The 19,142-nt window shown below is 51.3% G+C and overlaps 1 long non-coding RNA gene across 2 annotated transcripts; it reads right to left on the reverse strand.

Moving 5' to 3' along the window:
* Positions 1-15,737: 15,737 nt before the first annotated feature.
* LOC127916218 (uncharacterized) lies at positions 15,738-18,878 on the reverse strand. Of its 2 annotated transcripts, XR_008094020.1 has the most exons (4): positions 16,530-18,878; positions 16,222-16,331; positions 15,947-16,056; positions 15,738-15,891 (listed from the first exon to the last, which is right to left on the reverse strand). It is a non-coding gene; the product is annotated as an uncharacterized LOC127916218 (long non-coding RNA). The 2 variants fall into 2 exon arrangements; XR_008094019.1 differs by having other exon boundaries at positions 15,738-16,056.
* Between the last annotated feature and the right edge of the window lie 264 nt (positions 18,879-19,142).

Below are 19,142 nucleotides of genomic sequence, written 5' to 3' on the forward strand. Positions count from 1 at the left end.
GAGCTGAGACAGAGGAGCTGAGACAGAGGAGCTGAGACACAGGCCTGAGACAGAGGAGCTGAGACACAGGCCTGAGACAGAGGAGCTGAGACACAGGCCTGAGACAGAGGAGCTGAGACAGAGGAGCTGAGACAGAGGAGCTGAGACAGAGGAGCTGAGACAGAGGAGATGAGACAGAGACAGAGGAGCTGAGACAGAGGAGCTGAGACAGAGGAGCTGAGACAGAGGAGCTGAGACAGAGGAGCTGAGACACAGGCCTGAGACAGAGGAGCTGAGACAACACAGGCCTGAGACAGAGGAGCTGAGACACAGGCCTGAGACAGAGGAGCTGAGACACAGGCCTGAGACAGAGGAGCTGAGACAGAGGAGCTGAGACAGAGGAGCTGAGACAGAGGAGCTGAGACAGAGGAGCTGAGACAGAGGCTGAGATAGAGGAGCTGAGACAGAGGAGCTGAGACAGAGGAAGGGAGCTGAGACAGAGGAAGAGGAGCTGAGACACAGGGCTGAGACAGAGGAGCTGAGACACAGGCCTGAGACAGAGGAGCTGAGACACAGGCCTGAGACAGAGGAGCTGAGACACAGGCCTGAGACAGAGGAGCTGAGACAGAGGAGCTGAGACAGAGGAGCTGAGACAGAGGAGCTGAGACAGAGGAGCTGAGACAGAGGAGCTGAGACAGAGGAGCTGAGACAGAGGAGCTGAGACACAGGCCTGAGACAGAGGAGCTGAGACACAGGCCTGAGACAGAGGAGCTGAGACAGAGGAGCTGAGACAGAGGAGCTGAGACAGAGGAGCTGAGACAGAGGAGCTGAGACAGAGGAGCTGAGACAGAGGAGCTGAGACGCAGAGGAGCTGAGACAGAGGAGCTGAGACAGAGGAGCTGAGACAGAGGAGCTGAGACAGAGGAGCTGAGACAGACGAGCTGAGACAGAGGTGCTGAGACAGAGGAGCTGAGACAGAGGAAGAGGAGCTGAGGCAGAGGAGCTGAGACAGAGGAGCTGAGACAGAGGAAGAGGAGCTGAGACAGAGGAGCTGAGACAGAGGAAGAGGAGCTGAGACAGAGGAGCTGAGACAGAGGAAGAGGAGCTGGGACAGAGGAAGAGGAGCTGAGACAGATGAAGAGGAGCTGAGACAGAGGGACTGAGGCAGAGGAGGTGAGACAGAGGAAGAGGAGCTGAGACAGAGGTGCTGAGACAGAGGAGCTGAGACAGAGGAAGAGGAGCTGAGACAGAGGAGCTGAGACAGAGGTGCTGAGACAGAGGAGCTGAGACAGAGGAAGAGGAGCTGAGACAGAGGAGCTGAGACAGAGGAAGAGGAGCTGGGACAGAGGAAGAGGAGCTGAGACAGATGAAGAGGAGCTGAGACAGAGGGACTGAGGCAGAGGAGGTGAGACAGAGGAAGAGGAGCTGAGACAGAGGAGCTGAGGCAGAGGAGCTGAGACAGAGGAGCTGAGACAGAGGAGCTGAGACAGAGGAGCTGAGACAGAGGTAGAGGAGCTGAGGCAGAGGAGCTGAGACAGAGGAGCTGAGACAGAGGAAGAGGAGCTGAGGCAGAGGAGCTGAGACAGAGGAGCTGAGACAGAGGAAGAGGAGCTGAGACAGAGGAGCTGAGACAGAGGAGCTGAGACAGAGGAGCTGAGACAGAGGTGCTGAGACAGAGGAGCTGAGACAGAGGAAGAGGAGCTGAGGCAGAGGAGCTGAGACAGAGGAGCTGAGACAGAGGAGCTGAGACAGAGGAAGAGGAGGTGAGACAGAGGAAGAGGAGCTGAGACAGAGGAGCTGAGGCAGAGGAGCTGAGACAGAGGAGCTGAGACAGAGGAGCTGAGACAGAGGAGCTGAGACAGAGGAAGAGGAGCTGAGGCAGAGGAGCTGAGACAGAGGAGCTGAGACAGAGGAAGAGGAGCTGAGACAGAGGAGCTGAGACAGAGGAGCTGAGACAGAGGAGCTGAGACAGTGGAGCTGAGACAGAGGAGCTGAGACAGAGGAGCTGAGACAGAGGAGCTGAGACAGAGGAAGAGGAGCTGAGACAGAGGGGCTGAGACAGAGGAGCTGAGACAGAGGAGCTGAGACAGAGGAGCTGAGACAGAGGAGCTGAGACAGACGAGCTGAGACAGAGGTGCTGAGACAGAGGAGCTGAGACAGAGGAAGAGGAGCTGAGGCAGAGGAGCTGAGACAGAGGAGCTGAGACAGAGGAAGAGGAGCTGAGACAGAGGAGCTGAGACAGAGGAAGAGGAGCTGAGACAGAGGAGCTGAGACAGAGGAAGAGGAGCTGGGACAGAGGAAGAAGGGAGCTGAGACAGATGAAGAGGAGCTGAGACAGAGGGACTGAGGCAGAGGAGGTGAGACAGAGGAAGAGGAGCTGAGACAGAGGTGCTGAGACAGAGGAGCTGAGACAGAGGATGAGGAGCTGAGACAGAGGAGCTGAGACAGAGGTGCTGAGACAGAGGAGCTGAGACAGAGGAAGAGGAGCTGAGACAGAGGAGCTGAGACAGAGGAAGAGGAGCTGGGACAGAGGAAGAGGAGCTGAGACAGATGAAGAGGAGCTGAGACAGAGGGACTGAGGCAGAGGAGGTGAGACAGAGAAGAGGAGCTGAGACAGAGGAGTTGAGGCAGAGGAGCTGAGACAGAGGAGCTGAGACAGAGGAGCTGAGACAGAGGAGCTGAGACAGAGGAAGAGGAGCTGAGGCAGAGGAGCTGAGACAGAGGAGCTGAGACAGAGGAAGAGGAGCTGAGGCAGAGGAGCTGAGACAGAGGAGCTGAGACAGAGGAAGAGGAGCTGAGACAGAGGAGCTGAGACAGAGGAGCTGAGACAGAGGAGCTGAGACAGAGGTGCTGAGACAGAGGAGCTGAGACAGAGGAGAGGAGCTGAGGCAGAGGAGCTGAGACAGAGGAGCTGAGACAGAGGTGCTGAGACAGAGGAGCTGAGGCAGAGGAGGTGAGACAGAGGAAGAGGAGCTGAGACAGAGGAGCTGAGGCAGAGGAGCTGAGACAGAGGAGCTGAGACAGAGGAGCTGAGACAGAGGAGCTGAGACAGAGGAAGAGGAGCTGAGGCAGAGGAGCTGAGACAGAGGAGCTGAGACAGAGGCAGAGGAGCTGAGGCAGAGGAGCTGAGACAGAGGAGCTGAGACAGAGGAAGAGGAGCTGAGACAGAGGAGCTGAGACAGAGGAGCTGAGACAGAGGAGCTGAGACAGAGGTGCTGAGACAGAGGAGCTGAGACAGAGGAAGAGGAGCTGAGGCAGAGGAGCTGAGACAGAGGAGCTGAGACAGAGGTGCTGAGACAGAGGAGCTGAGACAGAGGAAGAGGAGCTGAGGCAGAGGAGCTGAGACAGAGGTGCTGAGACAGAGGAGCTGAGACAGAGGTGCTGAGACAGAGGAGCTGAGACAGAGGAGCTGAGACAGAGGAAGAGGAGCTGAGGCAGAGGAGCTGAGACAGAGGAGCTGAGACAGAGGTGCTGAGACAGAGGAGCTGAGACAGAGGAAGAGGAGCTGAGGCAGAGGAGCTGAGACAGAGGAGCTGAGACAGAGGAGCTGAGACAGAGGTGCTGAGACAGAGGAGCTGAGACAGAGGAAGAGGAGCTGGGACAGAGGAAGAGGAGCTGAGACAGATGAAGAGGAGCTGGGACAGAGGAGCGGAGACCGAGGAGCTGAGGCAGAGGAGCTGAGGAAGAGGTGCTGAGACAGAGGAGCTGAGACAGAGGAAGAGGAGCTGAGACAGAGGAAGAGGAGCTGGGACAGAGGAAGAGGAGCTGAGACAGAGGAAGAGGAGCTGGGACAGAGGAGCTGAGACCCAGGAGCTGAGACCGAGGAGCTGAGACAGAGGAGCTGCGACAGAGGAGCTGAGACAGAGGAGCTGAGACAGAGGAGCTGAGACAGAGGAGCTGAGACAGAGGTGCTGAGACAGAGGAGCTGAGACAGAGGAAGAGGAGCTGAGGCAGAGGAGCTGAGACAGAGGAGCTGAGACAGAGGAGCTGAGACAGAGGTGCTGAGACAGAGGAGCTGAGACAGAGGAAGAGGAGCTGGGACAGAGGAAGAGGAGCTGAGGCAGAGGAGCTGAGACAGAGGAGCTGAGACAGAGGTGCTGAGACAGAGGAGCTGAGACAGAGGAAGAGGAGCTGAGGCAGAGGAGCTGAGACAGAGGAGCTGAGACAGAGGAAGAGGAGCTGGGACAGAGGAAGAGGAGCTGAGACATATGAAGAGGAGCTGGGACAGAGGAGCTGAGACCGAGGAGCTGAGGCAGAGGAGCTGAGGAAGAGGTGCTGAGACAGAGGAGCTGAGACAGAGGAAAAGAGGAGCTGAGACAGAGGAAGAGGAGCTGGGACAGAGGAGCTGAGACCGAGGAGCTGAGACCGAGGAGCTGAGACAGAGGAGCTGCGACAGAGGAGCTGAGACAGAGGAGCTGAGACAGAGGAAGAGGAGCTGAGACAGAGGAAGAGGAGCTGGGACAGAGGAGCTGAGACAGAGGAGCTGAGACAGAGGAGCTGAGACAGAGGAAGAGGAGCTGAGGCAGAGGAGCTGAGACAGAGGAGCTGAGACAGAGGAGCTGAGACAGAGGTGCTGAGACAGAGGAGCTGAGACAGAGGAAGAGGAGCTGGGACAGAGGAAGAGGAGCTGAGACATATGAAGAGGAGCTGGGACAGAGGAGCTGAGACCGAGGAGCTGAGGCAGAGGAGCTGAGGAAGAGGTGCTGAGACAGAGGAGCTGAGACAGAGGAAAAGAGGAGCTGAGACAGAGGAAGAGGAGCTGGGACAGAGGAGCTGAGACCGAGGAGCTGAGACCGAGGAGCTGAGACAGAGGAGCTGCGACAGAGGAGCTGAGACAGAGGAGCTGAGACAGAGGAAGAGGAGCTGAGACAGAGGAAGAGGAGCTGGGACAGAGGAGCTGAGACAGAGGAGCTGAGACAGAGGAGCTGAGACAGAGGAAGAGGAGCTGAGGCAGAGGAGCTGAGACAGAGGAGCTGAGACAGAGGAGCTGAGACAGGGGTGCTGAGACAGAGGAGCTGAGACAGAGGAAGAGGAGCTGGGACAGAGGAAGAGGAGCTGAGACATATGAAGAGGAGCTGGGACAGAGGAGCTGAGACCGAGGAGCTGAGGCAGAGGAGCTGAGGAAGAGGTGCTGAGACAGAGGAGCTGAGACAGAGGAAAAGAGGAGCTGAGACAGAGGAAGAGGAGCTGGGACAGAGGAGCTGAGACCGAGGAGCTGAGACCGAGGAGCTGAGACAGAGGAAGAGGAGCTGAGACAGAGGAGCTGAGACAGAGGAGCTGAGACAGAGGAGCTGAGACAGAGGAGCTGAGACAGAGGAGCTGAGACAGACGAGCTGAGACAGACGAGCTGAGACAGAGGAGCTGAGACAGAGGAGCTGAGACAGAGGTGCTGAGACAGAGGAGCTGAGACAGAGGAAGAGGAGCTGGGACAGAGGAAGAGGAGCTGAGACAGATGAAGAGGAGCTGGGACAGAGGAGCTGAGACCGAGGAGCTGAGGCAGAGGAGCTGAGGAAGAGGTGCTGAGACAGAGGAGCTGAGACAGAGGAAGAGGAGCTGAGACAGAGGAAGAGGAGCTGGGACAGAGGAAGAGGAGCTGAGACAGAGGAAGAGGAGCTGGGACAGAGGAGCTGAGACCGAGATTTGAGACCGAGGAGCTGAGACAGAGGAGCTGCGACAGAGGAGCTGAGACAGAGGAGCTGAGACAGAGGAGCTGAGACAGAGGAGCTGAGACAGAGGTGCTGAGACAGAGGAGCTGAGACAGAGGAAGAGGAGCTGAGGCAGAGGAGCTGAGACAGAGGAGCTGAGACAGAGGAGCTGAGACAGAGGTGCTGAGACAGAGGAGCTGAGACAGAGGAAGAGGAGCTGGGACAGAGGAAGAGGAGCTGAGGCAGAGGAGCTGAGACAGAGGAGCTGAGACAGAGGTGCTGAGACAGAGGAGCTGAGACAGAGGAAGAGGAGCTGAGGCAGAGGAGCTGAGACAGAGGAGCTGAGACAGAGGAGCTGAGACAGAGGTGCTGAGACAGAGGAGCTGAGACAGAGGAAGAGGAGCTGGGACAGAGGAAGAGGAGCTGAGACATATGAAGAGGAGCTGGGACAGAGGAGCTGAGACCGAGGAGCTGAGGCAGAGGAGCTGAGGAAGAGGTGCTGAGACAGAGGAGCTGAGACAGAGGAAAAGAGGAGCTGAGACAGAGGAAGAGGAGCTGGGACAGAGGAGCTGAGACCGAGGAGCTGAGGCAGAGGAGCTGAGGAAGAGGTGCTGAGACAGAGGAGCTGAGACAGAGGAAAAGAGGAGCTGAGACAGAGGAAGAGGAGCTGGGACAGAGGAGCTGAGACCGAGGAGCTGAGACCGAGGAGCTGAGACAGAGGAGCTGCGACAGAGGAGCTGAGACAGAGGAGCTGAGACAGAGGAAGAGGAGCTGAGACAGAGGAAGAGGAGCTGGGACAGAGGAGCTGAGACAGAGGAGCTGAGACAGAGGAGCTGAGACAGAGGAAGAGGAGCTGAGACAGAGGAGCTGAGACAGAGGAAGAGGAGCTAAGACAGAGGAAGAGGAGCTGAGACAGAGGAGCTGGGACAGAGGAAGAGGAGCTGGGATAGAGGAAGAGGAGCTGAGACAGAGGGGCTGGGACAGAGGAAGAGGAGCTGGGACAGAGATGGGTGAATAAAACATGTTTGTTAGTTCCACGTGGCTGAACCACTGATGAACACACACACACCACCAATATGATCCTTTGAGTTCCTTTAGGGACATTAAACTTTTAGAGGAACTTTTTATGTATGACCCTCTTAAAGGGACAGTCTGACTCTGACAAGGGTAATGTGTCCGAAAATGATCCCTTAAGGGGATGATCCCGCTGGGACAGGGGTAAGGAAAAGGGTAAGGCAAGTCAAGGACTCTCTCTCCCACCACTCTCTTTCCCTCTCGTCTCTCTCTCCCACCACTCTCTCTTTCCCTCTCTGCCTCTCTCTCTCCCACCACTCTCTTTCCCTCTCGTCTGCTCTCCCACCACTCTCTCTTTCCCTCTCTGCCTCTCTCTCCCACCACTCTCTTTCCCTCTCGTCTCTCTCCCACCACTCTTTTCCCTCTCGTCTCTCTCTCCTGATACTCTCTTTCCCTCTCGTCTCTCTCTCCCACCACTCTCTCTTTCCCTCTGCCTGACTATTTTTCCCTCTCGTCTCTCTCTCCCACCACTCTCTCTTTCCCTCTCTGCCTCTCTCTCTCCCACCATCTCTTTCCCTCTCGGTCTCTCTCTCTCCACCACTCTCTCTTTCCCTCTCTGCCTCTCTCTCCCACCACTCTCTCTTTCCCTCTCTGCCTCTCCTCTCCCACCACTCTCTTTCCCTCTCGATCTCTTTCTCTCCACCACTCTCTTTCCCTCTCTGTCTCTCTTCTCCTACCACTCTCTTTCCCTCTTGGTCTCTCTCTCTTTTCCCTCTCAGTCTCTCTCTCTCCCACCACTCTCTTTCCCTCTCAGTCTCTCTCTCTCCCACCACTCTCTTTCCCTCTCAGTCTCTCTCTCCCACCACTATTTCCCTCTCAGTCTCTCTCTCTCCCACCACTCTCTTTCCCTCTCAGTCTCTCTCTCCCACCACTCTCTTTCCCTCTCAGTCTCTCTCTCTCCCACCACTCTCTTTCCCTCTCAGTCTCTCTCTCTCCCACCACTCCTTTCCCTCTCCTCTCTCTCCCACCACTCTCTTTCCCTCTCGTCTCTTCTCCCACCACTCTCTTTCCCTCTCGACTCTCTCCCACCACTCTCTCTTTCCCTCTCTGCCTATCTCTCCCACCACTCTCTTTCCCTCTCAGTCTCTCTCTCTCCCACCACTCTCTTTCCCTCTCAGTCTCTCTCTCTCCCACCACTCTCTTTCCCTCTCAGTCTCTCTCTCCCCACCACTCTCTTTCCCTCTCAGTCTCTCTCTCTCCCACCACTCTCTTTCCCTCTCGTCTCTCTCTCCCACCACTCTCTCTTTCCCTCTCTGCCTCTCTCTCTCCCACCACTCTCTTTCCCTCTGTCTCTCTCTCCACCACTCTCTCTTTCCCTCTCTGCCTCTCTCTCTCCCACCACTCTCTTTCCCTCTCGGTCTCTCTCTCTCCCACCACTCTCTCTTTCCCTCTCTGCCTCTCTCTCTCCCACCACTCTCTTTCCCTCTCGTCTCTCTCTCCCACCACTCTCTTTCCCTCTCAGTCTCTCTCTCCCACCACTCTCTCTTTCCCTCTCTGCCTCTCTCTCTCCCACCACTCTCTTTCCCTCTCGTCTCTCTCTCCTACTACTCTCTTTCCCTCTCGGTCTCTCTCTCTCCTACCACTCTCTTTCCCTGTCGGTCTCTCTCTCTCCTACCACTCTCTCTTTCCCTCTTGGTCTCTCTCTCTCTTTCCCTCTCGGTCTCTCTCTCTCCTACCACTCTCTTTCCCTCTCGGTCTCTCTCTCTCCTACCACTCTCTTTCCCTCTCCCAAGACCTCTCTCCTACCACTCTCTTTCCCTCTTGGTCTTAATCTCTCTTTCCCTCAGTCTCTCTCTCTCCCACCACTCTCTTTCCCTCTCAGTCTCTCTCTCTCCCACCAGCTCTTTCCCTCTCAGTCTCTCTCTCTCCCACCACTCTCTTTCCCTCTCAGTCTCTCTCTCTCCCACCACTCTCTTTCCCTCTCAGTCTCTTCTCTCCCACCACTCTCTTTCCCTCTCAGTCTCTCTCTCTCCCACCACTCTCTTTCCCTCTCAGTCTCTCTCTCTCCCACCACTCTCTTTCCCTCTCAGTCTCTCTCTCTCCCACCACTCTCTTTCCCTCTCGTCTTCTCTCCACCACTTTTTCCCTCTCGTCTCTCTCTCCCACCACTCTCTTTCCCTCTCGTCTCTCTCTCCCACCACTCTCTTTCCCTCTTGGTCTCTCTCTCTCTTTCCCTCTCGGTCTCTCTCTCTCCTACCACTCTCTTTCCCTCTCGGTCTCTCTCTCTCCTACCACTCTCTTTCCCTCTCAGTCTCTCTCTCTCCCACCACTCTCTTTCCCTCTCAGTCTCTCTCTCTCCCACCACTCTCTTTCCCTCTCAGTCTCTCTCTCTCCCACCACTCTCTTTCCCTCTCAGTCTCTCTCTCTCCCACCACTCTCTTTCCCTCTCGTCTCTCTCTCCCACCACTCTCTTTCCCTCTCGTCTCTCTCTCCCACCACTCTCTTTCCCTCTCGTCTCTCTCTCCCACCACTCTCTTTCCCTCTCGTCTCTCTCTCCCACCACTCTCTCTTTCCCTCTCTGCCTCTCTCTCTCCCACCACTCTCTTTCCCTCTCGGTCTCTCTCTCTCCCACCACTCTCTCTTTCCCTCTCTGCCTCTCTCTCTCCCACCACTCTCTCTTTCCCTCTCTGCCTCTCTCTCTCCCACCACTCTCTTTCCCTCTCGGTCTCTCTCTCTCCTACCACTCTCTTTCCCTCTCGGTCTCTCTCTCTCCTACCACTCTCTTTCCCTCTTGGTCTCCCTCTTGGTCTCTCACTCTCTTTCCCTCTCAGTCTCTCTCTCTCCCACCACTCTCTTGTAGATCACATGAATCAGCCAAACACACAATCAATAAACTCCACTCTGCCACGTGGGCGGATGAGAGAGCGAGAGAGAGAGAGAGAGAGAGAGAGAGAGAGAGAGAGAGAGAGAGAGAGAGAGAGAGAGAGAGAGAGAGAGAGAGAGAGAGAGAGAGAGAGAGAGAGAGAGAGAGAGAGAGAGAGAGAGAGAGAGAGAGAGAGAGAGAGAGAGAGAGAGAGAGAGAGAGAGAGAGAGAGAGAGAGAGAGAGAGAGAGAGAGAGAGAGAGAGAGAGAGAGAGAGAGAGAGACAGAGAGAGATATTCAACATTCAGCATAAGATTGGAGATATGGTACACTGGTATATATAATGTATACTCTAAAGGGCAGGTGAAATGTATGCTAGACACTTAGAACAATGTATTGTGGGTCCTACCTGAGCACTACAGTTCTCCAAAGACCTACAAACCAACTCACTCTCCCACAATGCAACGCACTCTCCCACAATGCAACGCACTCTCCCACAATGCAACGCACTCTCCCACAATGCAACGCATTCTCCCACAATGCAACGCACTCTCCCACAATGCAACGCACTCTCCCACAATGCAACGCATTCTCCCACACTGCAACGCATTCTCCCACACTGCAACTCACACACAGGCACAGGAATAAATGTACACACACGCACAGAGTGATATACACCGAATATAATATGACACTGAATGTATTTACATAAATATAAGACTGCTGTCTGCAGATGAGCGTCTTATTCCAACGTGAGGACCCCCCAATCCTTTCTACACACACACACAAACTATTCTGCGCACTCCCTCTCAAAACCTGGTGTGTATGTGTGTGAGAGAGAGAAATGGAGACCCTTGGCGACGACCAGGAAGTAGGAGGGGGCTTTATCCTTCCTGACCACAATAGAGCTGCACTCACACACACACACACACACACACACACACACACACACACACACACACACACACACACACACACACACACACACACACACACACGACACACACACACACCACACACACACACACACCTAAATGTCACACACACACACACACACACCACACAAACAAAGACACACACACACAGACACACTCACACACTCACACACACACACACATAACACACACACAGACACACACAGACACACACAAACACACACAGACAAACACACATCACGCCAGGGGGGAGTAGTGTGTGTGTGTTAGTGTGTGTTAGTAGCGTGTATGTGTGTGTCTTTGTGTGTGTGCGTGTTAATAGCGTGTGTTAGTGTTGTTGTGGAAATGTGAATAGGTGTGGCAGGGTAGACCAGGCCGGAAAGCTTCAACTTCTCTTTTATGCTAAATCAGTGTGTGTGTGTGTGTGTGTGTTTGTGTGCCGGTGGCTGTGTGTGTGTGTGTGTGTGTGTGTGTGTGCATCTCTGGCCTTGTGTGTTTTGTGCGTGTGCCGTGTGCGTGCGTGCGTGCGTGTGTGTGTGTGTGTTTTTATGTACTCCATCTTCCTGTGCTTGTTGTGAGGGAGGCGTTACCAAAGACCATAAAGAACTGCTGTGGCAGGATATTCTGCTTCCTGATATTTAATGTGACCCAGACCATAGAGCTGCTGATATTTAATGTGACCCAGACCATAGAGCTGCTGATATTTAATGTGACCCAGACCATAGAGCTGCTGATATTTAATGTGACCCAGACCATAGAGCTGCTAATATTTAATGTGACCCAGACCATAGAGCTGCTAATATTTAATGTGACCCAGACCATAGAGCTGCTGATATTTAATGTGACCCAGACCATAGAGCTGCTGATATTTAATGTGAGCTGCTGATATTTAATGTGACAGACCATAGAGCTGCTGATATTTAATGTGACCCAGACCATAGAGCTGCTGATATTTAATGTGACCCAGACCAATAGAGCTGCTGATATTTAATGTGACCCAGACCATAGAGCTGCTGATATTTAATGTGACCCAGACCATAGAGCTGCTGATATTTAATGTGACCCAGACCATAGAGCTGCTGATATTTAATGTGACCCAGACCATAGAGCTGCTGATATTTAATGTGACCCAGACCATAGAGCTGCTGATATTTAATGTGACCCAGACCATAGAGCTGCTGATATTTAATGTGACCCAGACCATAGAGCTGCTGATATTTAATGTGACCCAGACCATAGAGCTGCTGATATTTAATGTGACCCAGACCATAGAGCTGCTGATATTTAATGTGACCCAGACCATAGAGCTGCTGATATTTAATGTGACCCAGACCATAGAGCTGCTGATATTTAATGTGACCCAGACCATAGAGCTGCTGATATTTAATGTGACCCAGACCATAGAGCTGCTGATATTTAATGTGACCCAGACCATAGAGCTGCTGATATTTAATGTGACCGGGACCAGACTGCTGATAGAGACTGAGCTGCTATTTAATGTGACCCAGACCATAGAGCTGCTGATATTTAATGTGACCCAGACCATAGAGCTGCTGATATTTAATGTGACCCAGACCATAGAGCTGCTGATATTTAATATGACCCAGACCATAGAGCTGCTGATATTTAATGTGACCCAGACCATAGAGCTGCTGATATTTAATGTGACCCAGACCTGCTGATAAAGAGCTAGCTGATATTTAATGTGACCCAGACCATAGAGCTGCTGATATTTAATGTGACCCAGACCATAGAGCTGCTGATATTTAATGTGACCATAGACCTGATAGAGCTGCTAATATTTAATGTGACCCAGACCATAGAGCTGCTGATATTTAATGTGACCCAGACCATAGAGCTGCTGATATTTAATGTGACCCAGACCATAGAGCTGCTGATATTTAATGTGACCCAGACCATAGAGCTGCTGATATTTAATGTGACCCAGACCATAGAGCTGCTGATATTTAATGTGACCCAGACCATAGAGCTGCTAATATTTAATGTGACCCAGACCATAGAGCTGCTGATATTTAATGTGACCCAGACCATAGAGCTGCTGATATTTAATGTGACCCAGACCATAGAGCTGCTGATATTTAATGTGACCCAGACCATAGAGCTGCTGATATTTAATGTGACCCAGACCATAGAGCTGCTGATATTTAATGTGACCTGGGTTGTGAGACACTCAGGTACAACAAAACCTGTCTAACTGCTTGTTTCTGTCCATTTCTAGTGAATTCATCTGTTATGGTGGCCATCTCAATTTACCTGTGTACACACACACACACACACACACACACACACACACACACACACACACACACACACACACACACAGACACACAGACACACACACACACACACACACACACACACACACACACACTCCCTGCAGGCAGACATGGTAATTGAAAAGAGAACCCATGCCTTTGGGCCTACACACCGCCCCATTCCATTTCCTGCCAATACAGTAGAAAAAACCTGAGAGACCTGTTCTATTCATACTGTGTATGTGTGTGTGTGTGTGTGTGTGTGTGTGTGTGTGTGTGTGTGTGTGTGTGTGTGTGTGTGTGTGTGTGTGTGTGTGTGTGTGTGTGTGTGTGTGTGTGTGTGTGTGTGTGTAATGGTCATGGTCAAACACTCCGACTCGCTCCAGTTAGACAACCTTCGAGTGTCCCCATGTTATTTATCATCTCATCTGATTACATAGTACCTGTCGAGAGAGAGAGAGAGACCGAGAGAGAGAGAGAGAGAGAGAGAGAGAGAGAGAGAGAGAGAGAGAGAGAGAGAGAGAGAGAGAGAGAGAGAGAGAGAGAGAGAGAGAGAGAGAGAGAGAGAGAGAGAGAGACCTGTCGAGTGAGAGAGAGAGAGAGAGAGAGAGAGAGAGAGAGAGAGAGAGACCGAGAGAGAGAGACTAAACATTAAGGTAGAGTATGTGATAAGTATTGCATGTTGTTCCACAAAATAAAAACGTCAGTTGATTCAATACAAAACCAAAGAGGCTCGTGGATCTCACCTCCTTCCATAGACTTACACAGTAATTATGACAACTTCCGGAGGACGTCCTCCAAACTATCAGAGCTCTTGCATCATGAACTGACACGTTGTCCACCCAATCGAAAGATCAGAGAAGTTAATCTAGTACTGAAAGCATAAGCTACAGCTAGCTAGCACTGCAGTAAATAAAATGTGTGGTGAATAGTTGACTCTGAGAGAGAGAGACAAGCTGCTAGCCATCAAGCTAACAAAGTTGGTACCAGATGAGTCTTGCAATGGAGCCCTCTGTGTCTGGAGAAGTAAACGATCGGTTCCAGCGCTGTAGGAGCTGTATCTACTACGCTTTGTTTGGGGACAAACCGGATCACTCAGAGTTCCAATGAGGTAATTGTTTGTTTGCTGAGGATTATTATGGGATGGAGGTGACGTTCTTGATCACGCAGGTCCCCAGCCTATGTAGCCTAAATGTCCAATCTGACCCTCAAACCATCACGGTCACCTAATAATCGCCAGTTTACAATTGGCTCATTCATCCCCCTCCTCTCCCCTGTAACTATTCCCCAGGTTGTTGCTGCAAATGAGAACGTGTTCTCAGTCAACTTACCTGGTAAAATAACGGATAAATAAAATAAAAAATTTAAAAAGTAGAGAAACTCGGGCAAAACGCAGAGTGCAATGTTGACATTTTCCATGCCGGTGGCTGGACGACGTTCGTGCTTGTTGAATGCATCTCTGGCCTTGTTGTTTTGTCGTTATCCGACTGGCCGGTGTTGTCCGGAGCTCCCCAATCTGATATCGGAGTCGAAGGAGCACAGCAAGAGGAGCAAGGCAATCGGTCTACACTCCCAACGAGAGGCCCAGAGCGGATACAAACAACGAATAGTCTGGCCGTCCTGGAGCCTGATCTTCCTGCACTTTCGTCGCTGGGGGCACCTGAGTCAGCGGCGGCCGCAGTGTCTACTCCTCTACGATTTAGAAGTCGCCGTCGGCAAACCTTCCGTTGCTGTTCTGGATGGAGCGGGGGTTCTCCATCTGTCGGAAGGCGCCGGGCACCGGGAGCAACGGGCTCAAGTGATCCTCGCCTGTCCAGAAAGGGGTTCTCTGAATCCTGGGAAGCGGTCGGATTTCCTCGTCCTTCTCGCCAGCTGTATTTTTGGGCAGCTTCAAGGTATGAAAACAACGTCCTGTCCCGGAGATCAAGTAAATGACATTACAAACTTCTCCCGAATCCACTACGTCAGGACATGGAGATTGATTCTATCGTAGGTCCATGTGGGTTTTACTGACAGCTCTGAACAGAGGAAACTGGATTTTAAAGAGCTGATTGACTCTCTGCTAGACACTAACAATAGACCCATTATATTTGGCCCTGTGCCCTCTCTGAATCTTGGTATTGAACGCTTTAGCAGGGATCTTTCTCTTCACAACTGGCTACGTGATTATGTTTTAGAAGGAGGATGGGATCCACCCAAATCATTAGGGTTCCTGGATCCTTTCACAGCATTATAAGGCTGCATTGAGAGACAATGACTTATTAATGACCTAAGCCCAACTCAGCTGATCCCTACCCTTGTGACGCAGAGTTGTCATAATGAATTCAGCAAATGTACATTAGGCGTTGGCAGACACAATCTTCTCAGTAAAGCAACGAAAACAAGTTAGCATCCCAGAAGAAAAGTGCTCAAAATAGCCCACGTTAAACATATGTAGTTTAAGAAACAAGGTTCGTGAAATAAATAATTTGCTAGTAACAGATGACATTCATATTCTGACTATCTCTGAAACTAACTTAGATAGTACCTTTGATGATACAGTGGTAGCAATACAAGGTTATAAAATCCACAGATAATACAGAAATGCCAACGGGGGAGGTGTTGCTGTTTATAATCAGAACCACATTCCTGTAAAGATTAGAGAGGATCTCATGTTAAACTGTTGAAGTAATATGGCTACAGGTTCATCTGCCTCACGTGAAGCCCATTCTGGTGGGAAGCTGCTTTAGAACACAACATAGGAACCTCATGATGGGTACAGGGAAAATTCTAGTATCATGTAGTAACCTAAACCTATCGCTGTTACATTGAACTGGGTGAATGGAATATGAATGACAGTAACCTAAACCTATCGCTGTTACATTGAACTGGGTGAATGGAATATGAATGACAGTAACCTAAACCTATCGCTGTTACATTGAACTGGGTGAATGGAATATAAATGACAGCATCCTAAACCTATCACTGTTACATTGAACAGGGAAAATATTAGTATCATGTCGTAGTATCCTAAACCTATCACTGTTACATTGAACTGGGTGAATGGAATATGAATGACAGTATCCTAAACCTATCGCTGTTACATTGAACTGGGTGAATGGAATATGAATGACAGTATCCTAAACCTATCGCTGTTACATTGAACTGGGTGAATGGAATATGAATGACAGTATCCTAAACCTATCACTGTTACATTGAACTGGGTGAATGGAATATGAATGACAGTATCCTAAACCTATCGCTGTTACATTGAACTGGGTGAATGGAATATGAATGACAGTATCCTAAACCTATCGCTGTTACATTGAACTGGGTGAATGGAATATGAATGACAGTATCCTAAACCTATCACTGTTACATTGAACTGGGTGAATGGAATATGAATGACAGTAACCTAAACCTATCACTGTTACATTGAACTGGGTGAATGGAATATGAATGACAGTATCCTAAACCTATCACTGTTACATTGAACTGGGTGAATGGAATATGAATGACAGTATCCTAAACCTATCGCTGTTACATTGAACTGGGTGAATGGAATATGAATGACAGTATCCTAAACCTATCGCTGTTACATTGAACTGGGTGAATGGAATATGAATGACAGTATCCTAAACCTATCGCTGTTACATTGAACTGGGTGAATGGAATATAAATGACAGTATCCTAAACCTATCACTGTTACATTGAACTGGGTGAATGGAATATGAATGACAGTATCCTAAACCTATCACTGTTACATTGAACTGGGTGAATGGAATATGTTAATTGAACTGGGTGAATGGAATATCCCTATAAATGACAGTATCCTAAACCTATCGCTGTTACATTGAACTGGGTGAATGGAATATGAATGACAGTATCCTAAACCTATCGCTGTTACATTGAACTGGGTGAATGGAATATGAATGACAGTATCCTAAACCTATCGCTGTTACATTGAACTGGGTGAATGGAATATGAATGACAGCCCCAGTGTCAGGTTACTATCACCACAGTCACCCCCAGTGACAGGTTACTATCACCACAGTCACCCCTGGTGACAGGTTACTACCACCACAGTCACCCCCAGTGTCAGGTTACTACCACCACAGTCACCCCCAGTGTCAGGTTACTACCACCACAGTCACCCCCAGTGTCAGGTTACTACCACCACAGTCACCCCCAGTGGCAGGTTACTACCACCACAGTCACCCCCAGTGACAGATTACTACCACCACAGTCACCCCCAGTGTCAGGTTACTACCACCACAGTCACCCCCAGTGACAGATTACTACCACCACAGTCACCCCCAGTGTCAGGTTACGACCACCACAGTCACCCCCAGTGTCAGGTTACTACCACCACAGTCACCCCCAGTGTCAGGTTACTACCACCACAGTCACCCCCAGTGTCAGGTTACTACCACCACAGTCACCCCCAGTGTCAGGTTACTACCACCACAGTCACCCCCAGTGTCAGGTTACTACCACCACAGTCACCCCCAGTGTCAGGTTACTACCACCACAGTCACCCCCAGTTTCAGGTTACTACCACCACAGTCACCCCCAGTGACAGATTACTACCACCACAGTCACCCCCAGTGTCAGGTTACTACCACCACAGTCACCCCCAGTGACAGATTACTTCCACCACAGTCACCCCCAGTGTCAGGTTACGACCACCACAGTCACCCCCAGTGTCAGATTACTACCACCACAGTCACCCCCAGTGTCAGGTTACTACCACCACAGTCACCCCCAGTGACAGATTACTACCACCACAGTCACCCCCAGTGTCAGGTTACTACCACCACAGTCACCCCCAGTGTCAGGTTACTACCACCACAGTCACCCCCAGTGTCAGGTTACTACCACCACAGTCACCCCCAGTGACAGATTACTACCACCACAGTCACCCCCAGTGTCAGGTTACTACCACCACAGTCACCCCCAGTGACAGATTACTACCACCACAGTCACCCCCAGTGTCAGGTTACTACCACCACAGTCACCCCCAGTGTCAGGTTACTACCACCACAGTCACCCCCAGTGTCAGGTTACTACCACCACAGTCACCCCCAGTGTCAGGTTACTACCACCACAGTCACCCCCAGTGTCAGGTTACTACCACCACAGTCACCCCCAGTGTCAGGTTACTACCACCACAGTCACCCCCAGTGTCAGGTTACTACCACCACAGTCACCCCCAGTGACAGATTACTACCACCACAGTCACCCCCAGTGTCAGGTTACTACCACCACAGTCACCCCCAGTGTCAGGTTACTACCACCACAGTCACCCCCAGTGTCAGATTACTATTCTAGTATGACTTTATCATTCAGTAATAGCCCCTTGGTTACAAACACAATACTACAGTGTACTGCATGTTCAGATCACAACACTACAAAGTACTGATTTAGGTCTGCTGCAACTTGGCTGCAGTCCCAATACTGTGTGTGTGTCCCCTGGGCCACCTCACTCTGTCAGGTCGGGTCAATCCATTATGCAAGCTAGCGGGGGTCACCACACTCAGCTAATGGGCTGCTATCAAAGAGAGAAGGCCTGGACTCTGAATCCTACGGACCCAATCAACCCTCTTATAGTTAATTAAACCCAGTTGATTAAAGTAAAGGACCAGCCCAGTTCTATCTCTATCTCTCCCGTTCTCTCTCTCTCCCCCCATTCTCTCTCTCTGATTATAACAAGAGAGCTTCTACCTTTTCTAAGGGATCTGAGGGGCGGGGGGGGGGGGCATCGTCTTAAATCCCCAGGCCCCCTTCCAAAAGAATCACTTGGCTTTTGACTGGAAAGTTCATGGGGGGAATCTATCCCCAGAGAAACACAACCCTACCGCAGGCATCTGGCACTGCTGAGCTGTCTAGGAGTGTGTGTGTGTGTGTGTGTGTGTGTGTGTGTGTGTGTGTGTGTGTGTGTGTGTGTGTGTGTGTGTGTGTGTGTGTGTGTGTGTGTGTGTGTGTGTGTGTGTGTGTGTGTGTGTGTGTGTGTGTGTGTGTGTGTGTGTGTGTGTGTTTTGTGTGTGTGTGTTTGTGTGTGTGTGTGTGTGTGTGTGTGTGTGTGTGTGTGTGTGTGTGTGTGAACCAGTGTGTGTGTGTGTGTGTGTGTGTGTGTGTGTGTGTGTGTGTGTGTGTGTGTGTGTGTGTGTGTGTGTGTGTGTGTGTGTGTGTGTGTGTGTACCAGTGTGTGTGTGTGTGTGTGTGTGTGTGTGTGTGTGTGTGTGTGTGTGTGTGTGTACCAGTGTGTGTACCAGTGTGTGTGTACCAGTGTGTGTGTGTGTGTGTGTGTACCAGTGTGTGTGTGTGTACCAGTGTGTGTGTGTGTGTGTGTACCAGTGTGTGTGTGTGTGTGTGTGTGTGTGTGTACCAGTGTGTGTGTGTGTACCAGTGTGTGTGTGTGTGTGTGTACCAGTGTGTGTGTACCAGTGTGT

Source organism: Oncorhynchus keta, chromosome 35 (assembly GCF_023373465.1).
Source record: "Oncorhynchus keta strain PuntledgeMale-10-30-2019 chromosome 35, Oket_V2, whole genome shotgun sequence".
Classification (NCBI taxonomy): Eukaryota; Metazoa; Chordata; class Actinopteri; order Salmoniformes; family Salmonidae; genus Oncorhynchus; species Oncorhynchus keta.